This window comes from Saccostrea cucullata, unplaced genomic scaffold, assembly GCF_032062105.1.
Source record: "Saccostrea cucullata isolate Sc308-1 unplaced genomic scaffold, CSIRO_AGI_Scuc_v1 ctg4859, whole genome shotgun sequence".
In the NCBI taxonomy this organism is placed as follows: domain Eukaryota; kingdom Metazoa; phylum Mollusca; class Bivalvia; order Ostreida; family Ostreidae; genus Saccostrea; species Saccostrea cuccullata.
This window is the reverse complement of record NW_026925991.1, coordinates 38,194-46,722: the sequence shown is the minus strand read 5'-3', so window position 1 is coordinate 46,722 and position 8,529 is coordinate 38,194. Positions and strand designations below refer to the sequence as shown.

Sequence of the window (8,529 nt, the reverse complement as noted above, 5' to 3'; positions counted from 1 at the left end):
TATGATTAAGAAACTACGTATTAAGTACAGTAACTCTTCGGTAAGAAAAAAATGTAAAATTTAAATAAGACTTACGTTAAATGCATTACTTTTAGGTTAATTAATAGATGGAAAGCAATACTGCAATTTTAAAAACATCTCTTGTAAGATGTATATTCAGAATTTTTTGATAAGGTAAGCATAAACTTAAATTATAATAAATGTCTTCACTTGCGTTTTAATCGATCGTTTCCAACATTTCTTGAAAATTAATGAAGCACACACTGTAGAGGTTAAGCCAAGAAAATATCCAATAACTCCAGCGATGATTGAGATATCTTCAAGTATAAAATAATTGATTATAATTATTATTATAATTATTATTATTATTTAATAAAAAATATAATGGGAATTATTTAGGTCACCTGAGTAAACTCAGGTGACCTATTGCTATCTGTTTTCCTCCTTCGTTCGTCGTTCGTAAACTTTTGAACATTTAAGCTTCTTCTATGGAACCATTGAACCAATTTCAAACAAATTTGGTGTACAGCATCTATTGGTAAAAGGGGAAGAAAAATTGTGAATTTCATGGTTCCTGCTTCCCTGGGGCTAAAGGGGTGGGTCAAAACCACTAAAATTATTGCAATCTTTAAAAATCTTCTTCTTTACTCATGGACATCAAGTACTCAAACTGTTGGTATGATTGTAATCAGTATTCAGTCTTCTACCAAAATTGTGAAATTGATGACCCCAGGGTCAGGGGTTCTGGTGTTAGGGTGGGGCTATATAGATCATATTGTAAAAGTTCATTATTTCTTTGAAAATCTTCTCCTCTGTTCCTTGGAATTAAACAAACTAATCAGGTACAAAGTTATGATGACCATGAGTGATTCTTTGAAAATTGTGAATTTCATGGCCCCTGGGTCAGGGGTTGTAGTGTTAGGGCGGGGCTCTATTAATCATATAGTGAAAATGCATTACTTCTTTTAAAATCTTCTTCTCCGCTTTTGGGTAATAAATAAACAAACTAACTAAATAGTTATGATAAGTAATTGTGTCTCTGCCAAAATTGTGAATTTTATGGCACCCAGGGTCAGAGGTTAAGTTGTTATGGTGGGGCTCTATTAATTATAGTGAAAATGCATTTATTCTTTGAAAATATTCTCCTCTGCTCCTGGGTATTAAACAAAATCATTAAGTACATATTTATGATGACCACGAGAACCTCTTCCAAAATTGTGAATTTCATGGCCCTTGGGTCAGGGCTTCTGGTGTTAGGACGGGGCTCTATTTATTATGTAATGAAAATACATTGAATCTTTGAAAACCTTCTCCTCTGCTCCTGGGTATAAATCAAATAATTAAGTATATAGTTCTGATGACCAAGAGTGCCTCTTCCAAAATTGTGAAATTCAAGGTCTTAGGGTCAGGGTTTCTGGTGTTAGGGTGGGGCTCTATTGATTATATCGTGAAAAGACATTGATTGTTTGAAAATTTTCTCTACTGGTCCTGGGTATTAAACTAATGAACTATGAACATAGTTATGATAAGAAAGGATGCCTCTTCCAAAATTGTCAATTTCGTGGCCCCTGCGTCGGGTGTTCTGGTGTTACGGAGGGGCTCTATTGATTATGTAGTAAAAATGCATGTTTTTTTTTTTAAAATATTTTCTTTGCTCCTGGATATTATGCCAATGATCTAAGTATATATATTTATGATGAAGAAAGGTGCATCTAGCATAATGGTTAATTTCATTCCCCCTGGCTCAGGGGTATCATGGGGTGGGTGGGGTATGGGTGTTACATATTCTGTAAATAAATTTATGCTTTGAAATCTGCTCTTTGGTATTAATAAATCATTTATGATGAAATAAAATCTATGATAAAATTTCCACAATTTTGATATTTGTGCTTCATGTTTGGTCTTGGACAATTCGTTACAAAGTGTAAATGCATTTTTTTTGTTACTCTGATCTACCTCTGGGTATGAAGTAACTAGAGTAAGCATGCTTAGTATATAATTATGATTAGCAACAGTGCCTCTTTTAAAATTGTGAATTCATGGCCTCTGGTTTAAAACACAAACCAAATTCCATTGTTTGAAAGTTGTAACATGATATCCAGGTAACCTATAAGGTTCGTGGGCCTCTTGTTTTAGTTCATATTTCCATAAAATTTATAAAATGTATTTCAATTTTTTATTTACCTGTTTGTGTCTTGGTATTTTCTTCATTAGTGTCTTTCAAAAAAAAAACATTATGTAAAGTTATATGAAATCTGTATCATATTCATAGTAAAACAAAGAAAGAGATTGGAAAATCAAATCAAAATTGTTTTGTCTGCTATCAATATTTTACAATGAATAACACAGAGGAAGCTTAACTTGGTTAATGTAAGTCAAATTTACAATAAATGTACTTGCGTAAAAAAATTCCATTTTAATCTTTTTTTTACCTTCAACACATTTCTGTCCCCTCATTTGATATCCCTCCATACAGAGACAGTGACCGTCAACACATCGTACAGCAGGATCTGCATCAGTACACTGCGAAGAGCGAAAACATTCCTGGCCAACAGATAGGTTGCCTAAGTATAAAATATATAAACTCCCTTATAACAAATGTCATTATTTTATTGAAAAATCAAAAACAATTTATATGAATGAATCATACATTTTTTTACCTGGGAGACAGTCTGTATTTTCAGTGAAATGTCATTTACTGAGCTGGTACAATTAAAATGTAACATTGTATCGAAAAAAGAGATTTTTATAACTGCAAAAACACAAAAAGGACTCTGGGGTATCAACATTGATACCTGTACTTGCAGAAATAGAGCCGTGTAATGATTCCTTTATATGTTATATTTATTTCTGAAGGAATCTGGAAAACAAACTTTTTGCAAAAAATGGATTCTCATTAAAGTTTATGAAAGGAAGAAACCAAAATCAGGAATTCACTGTATTAAATTTCTTTACGACAGCGTCCAAACCCACAGATCATGAAGAGTAAAGGAGTTTTAGGAATAAACAGATAGTTTATGTTTTGTCAGAGCAATAATATTCGCCAGATCTTTCAACACTTAACTTGATTCATTTCACAAACTTGATGAAAAAACTTTTCAGAAAGAAAAAAAAAACAAGTACACGAAATCATAGGATCTTCCATATTCCAGTATAGGCAAGGCCATACTAAAAAATACCGTCTAAAACAATTCGAAATTGAATGAAAATTCTTTTCATTAAAAGAGAATATTTAAGAAAATTCATTAAAATTAAATCATGATAGAAAAGCGTTTTTTCCTAGCACCGATGACATTATTTATTGAACAGCCCTCGAAATATTTTTCATTTTGTAAAAAGCTACGCTACTTATCTACGTTTATTAAAAGCATACAATATTGAAAATGTCAATTGGAAACATTCTTCAGATATCAAACCCAATATTTTACCATCTAAACACGTGTCCTTGTATCTTATTTGTCTCTCTTTGCAATCACAAATTTGACCTCTAATCAGCATACTATTATCTTTACAAACACAACGTCCCTGTCCTTCATGGGTTAGAGTCTCGCACACTGCTCGGTCATCAAGGCATCCAACCTCTTTGTTACAAGCAATAAAAGATTCACCTATAAATAAAATGGTTGTATGATTTTGATTTAAATAATATGTTTTTGCAATTTACTATACGTTCCAGAAATAGTAATTCATTTTACATATTTTCATTTCATATTCAAAGTCATATTATTGATATCAGACTTTCAGTGAGTTTATTCCAACAGCAAATTCAATGAGATAAGAAGAGTAAATCCTTCAAAGTGAAGATTTCCAACCTGAACGAACTAGTGAACCACAAACAATATGCAGTGTCATTTCGTTGATTTCTTTTTCAGAACAATGATGCGCTTCGAGAGGGAATGTATATTTATCCCTTTTGATATGTAATGTCACAGAAATGCTGGTAACTCTAAAGTAAAAGCTTTGATAAATATGCATATCCGTTGAGAGCAACAAGCATTTTTCGCTGCATGGGGATGATTTCCCTGTATATAAAAAGAAAAATCATGGTTACTAATTGAGTTATGAGATATGCTATATTTACTTGGTTTCAGGATCGAACATTTACCTTGCATAATGATATCGATATTCGTGATATCAAATTCACAACTTTCATTGCTCAGCGCAAAATTCAAGATGTCATCATAGCAATATAAACTATAATATAAAGGAAAACGTAAACTTTGAGTGAGCATATGTGCTAAAAAAAAATGTTACATTCATATTTGTTTTTATATCTCTTGTAATGTTATAATGAAATTTCAACACAATCAAGTTTACCCTTTATTTCTATGCATCATTGCTGAAATCGTTGATGCTAAAATAAAATCTGAAAGATACAACAGAGTTATTAGTAATTCTATAACGTGCATATTATTGAATTCGTAATTATATATAAACAATATTTCCTATTCCAAAGAATGTGAATGTACTTTGTTTTTACACAGGGTCAGATATTTCATTCATTCAGCAATTCAGAAAACACGAGGATCTCTTAAATTGACACTCCATAATTAATTTTAATAACGCTGTGGGAAAAAATCCATAAAATATTGTGAGCGTCTATGATACTTAATCCAGATTTCATTTTAAATAAAATTGAAAGTAGTTTTTTTTTCTAAATCTGAGTTTATATGCTTTATTGTTTGGAAAGATAGATGATTCATTTTACCTCTGTGGCACCTGATCCAACCTGTGGTGTTTTAGAGGTCCGTTTTACTCTGCTCCTGTTTTGTATTATTTTGTAGACTTTTGATCTGGAATACTGTTCGTTATCTCCATAGGTTTCATATGGCAGATTTCAATTAAATCTTAGAATATTGCTATTTATTAAACCATTTTCTCCCATGCATGGTATATGGACGTCTACTTTATATGAATGTTTGAAATTTTACAAAAAATTATTCCTTGTTTTGGGTGCAAGTCTGGTGTAAATATCGGGAAAATCTTATCGGGTTATCATTGACGACTAATACTGTAACTGTTTTATCAGTACAAAACATAAATCCGAAACCAGTTTTTAATTAAGACAGTTTATTATTCATTAATTATTATACATTAATGATAAACATTATTTTCACTAGATAAGTATATAAAAACTTTTATAAAGCAAACTTAATAAAAAAAATACTGACATCAATTGTCGATCAAAACGTCGGAAAAAACAAAATATTGATACTCAGTGTACCGAATTAAAAAAAGAAAAAAAAATATTTTCATACAAATATAATTGTACTTACAGAGGAAAAAACTGAACTTGAATGTCATATTTGAGTCCAGCTTTAAATTCTTCTGGTTCTGAGTAAATCGATTCTCGGATTAAAAATTTAAATAATAATAATAATAAAAGGCACCTACGATAGCAATTGCAGTGCTAAACATATATTTCCTATGTCACGTTGCATTTCCTAATTAAATTAAAATGGGAGAGCCACGCTATGTATGTAATTTGAAGTATCCGTCTACGACCAAATTATATATAGTCAAAGGGATACGTACTATTAATATATTTGTTAAAGGAGTAAGCATTCCCTATCGCCTTCATAGAGCTCACAATGTTCAGATAAAAGACGAAATCCGCTGACAATTCAGTGTGCAAAAATATTATCGTTCGAAAATTCTATAGCCAGTATGTGACTTTTTGTGTATTTGGAAACACGGTCGACAATAGAATGTGTGAGATGTTGACAATATCACTACTGAACGAACAAAGTGCTGAGAATCCCAAATTTTACTGATAATGTTTGATAATTACTGATACGGTGCTGTTCTTGCTGATAATTACTGATATTTGCTGTTATTATTACTGTTGTTGCTGCTAATTTTAGCTGTTGTTGATAAATACTGATAATTTTTGTCGTCTTAATTGTTGAGTCTAATAAATACAAATAGATACAATTTCTAAGGTCTTATAATAAAGTCTAGCATATTCCACGCCTGATTCAGAGGCTACAAACATACCTACAAGCTGTGCAACCTGTTTAATTGTCACTTCATTTTGACTCAAAACCATATCACAAAATTCTTTAATAGATTGAGCTTTTTCTGGTGTAATCATTGTAACAGAATCTAATAAAAATCCCAGAAAGACAACATTCTGGCTTGCATAATACTGAGTTTTATCAGGGTGAATAGTAAATCCAAGACTATCTAAGGACTTAATAGTGTCTCTTAAATTAACCTCACACTCATCTTTTGTATTGCCTATTATCCCATGTTTAACCCTTTATCCCGTTGATATAGCTCATGTGATATCGTTTTCATATCACACAGTTGTGACGTCACAATGGATTTTGCGTTAGAGTGATGAAGTAAAATGAAATGGAGTCCTATATAAAAACAGTGTCAAACATTGTGTGTGGGGTAAAAAACAGGGGATAAAAAGAATCTCACATGATTTGTAGTTGGATATGATTTTTATCCAACTCGTTGTGTGTTTTTAATCCCCTCGCCAAGGCTCGGGGATAAAATCCACACAACTCGTTGGATAAAAATCATATCCAACTACAAATCATGTGAGATCCTATATATATCAACACATCATCTATGTAAATAAGATTCAAATGACCAAATTTCAAAAAATACACGTGGTTGACATGTGTATACCAAAGCAAGACGGCATTTATGGAAAAAAAATGAAACTTCCAGTCTTATTTTGTTTTTTTAAACTGACTGGCCATGTATAACATGTTTTAGGAGTTGTTTAAATTGATCTCGCTGCTATCGGCACAGTACAAACCATACGCCATTTTTATGTCTACTACTATTATCAAAGAAAGACGCATATTTTATCAACTGAAAATCCCACTGCATAAGATTTATAGTGTACTGGTTGTTTAACAAATAATTATTTCTTAAGCTAAAGATATTAAACAGTTTTAGAAAGAATTGATACCTCACAATGATACAATATTTTCTTACAACAAATAAAACTTTTTAGACTATTTTAACCCCTTCCCAGCTTAAGAAAAGTGGCCACAGTAAAGATCTCAGCAACGACAGCACATCAGCAGTATTTATCAGTATTTATCAGACTCAACAGTAAAGACGACAGTAATTATCAGTATTTATCAGCAACAACTAAAATTATCAGCAACAACAGTAATAATAACAGTTAATATCAGTAATTATCAGCAAGAACAGCACTGTATCAGTAATTATCAAACATTATCAGTAAAATTTGGGATTCTCAGCACTTTTTTCGTCCATTACTGTACGTAAGCAAGATATTGATATGTTGTGTCAGTTATTAATTTATAAGAAAACTGTCTTCTTTTAAAATTAATCGTATGAAGAATATGACCCCGCTTGCGTAAACAACTGGGAGAAAAAAATTTCATATGCATATCATAGTGATATACTGTGAATCGTTTTAATTCCACGGTGTTGAAATTTCACGGTATCTCAGAATGTTTTGATTGCGATGGTCTTAATTTTACTCTGCAAGAAATTAATTCAAAGTTTCATATAAGCATTTAAACATTTTAAAAACAATAGAAACATTAACGATGAGTTTAATTTCGTTGAAAAATGATAAATCGCGAACAAAGAGAAAATAAAACCATCTTGATCATTTGCCAATCTACAGTATAACTATATAAATAAAGAGAATTGAAATGAAAAATTATCTGTAACTTAAGGTAGGACCAAATAGATAGGTCAAATTTTTCCTCAAATTCAATTTTTCTGAAACTTTGATATTTTGTTTTTGGATACAAAATCTCTCTTTCTCGTAATATGAAAGAAATTGATCCGCACATTTTTTGCCCACATAGTCTGAAATATGGCCTATCAGACCCCTGTAAGAAGATTATGAAATCAGACATTCGACTTGAGAATGAGCCTTATTTTAGGGTTTTCTATTGATCTATTGCAAATTTGTGTAATACTTTTAATAAAGATAACATTTTTTGTTACTTTAAATCAGCAAGTCACATTGATACTGGAAAATTTGGGTAAAATATTAAGTAAAATAGAACATACATTGTGTCAGAAACTGAAAATTAACATGTAAATATCCGACAGTTTAAGTTTTCTTAACAGAAAATGTATTATTCAATTTTTACAAAAAATCAATAGAATGATTAAAATGGGTCCTAGAATAAAATGTGTAAAAATAAAGAAAATTGAACCGATGGTTTCAGATATTTTTGCGATTAAAAAAAATCAATGGCAAAAAAGCTTAAAGATTCAGTAGATGACGTCACAATATTCGACCTTTGACCTCTTGATATGACCTTGACCTTGTAGTACATAAAGAATAGAGACTCCTCAAATATGTTTCCAAATATCACCCCTCTATTATTTATGGAACAAAAGTTGCACTGCATTTTATAACAGACTGTTGCTTGCTTGTTTATTGCACTTAAATAGCGTAAACAAATTCCAAAATGTAAGCTCACAAGTGAACATACACAGGTTTCTCTGATTTTTTCACAAAATATAACGCAAATATGCCAAAACTTATTATTTTTCTTTCAGGGATCATTCATT

The 8,529-nt window shown here is 31.1% G+C and overlaps 1 long non-coding RNA gene across 1 annotated transcript; it reads right to left on the bottom strand.

Annotated features, from left to right (window-relative positions):
• Positions 1-211: 211 nt before the first annotated feature.
• LOC134270283 (uncharacterized) lies at positions 212-2,679 on the bottom strand. The gene is made up of 3 exons (XR_009992767.1): positions 2,433-2,679; positions 2,185-2,217; positions 212-317 (listed from the first exon to the last, which is right to left on the bottom strand). It is a non-coding gene; the product is annotated as an uncharacterized LOC134270283 (long non-coding RNA).
• Between the last annotated feature and the right edge of the window lie 5,850 nt (positions 2,680-8,529).